This window comes from Arachis ipaensis, chromosome B04, assembly GCF_000816755.2.
Source record: "Arachis ipaensis cultivar K30076 chromosome B04, Araip1.1, whole genome shotgun sequence".
NCBI classification, from domain to species: domain Eukaryota; kingdom Viridiplantae; phylum Streptophyta; class Magnoliopsida; order Fabales; family Fabaceae; genus Arachis; species Arachis ipaensis.
The window spans coordinates 107033807-107034233 of record NC_029788.2 but is presented as its reverse complement, the minus strand read 5'-3'; positions in this window follow the sequence as shown (position 1 = coordinate 107034233).

Here is a 427-nt window from a genome sequence, read left to right as displayed (position 1 = left end):
TGTTTTTTTCTAAGTGAAAATTTTGATTCGTTTCATTTGGTGTGTGAATATATAATGTGCAATTATGTGTGGCACATGTCTAATGAAAAAATTAAGAAAGCTAGTACATGTGCTATTGTAATTTTAGTATGATTTATATTATATTGACTGATAAAGCATGGTTTGGTTTAGCATTTTCATGCATCGCCGCGACCTCTTAGAGTCTTAAGTGAGTATGGAAAGACTATGTCATTTGATCTATAACTTATTAGCAATAATATCTTATTTTTATTATCACAAATAATATAATTATATTATTAACTACTCGAAATATACTAAATCTATTTTACAAAAATTTCACATTTATATTTATTAGCTTCTAATAATAATTAATAATAAACCTTAAATAAATCTAAAATATGACTCTAATTATTATTAGATACACTAA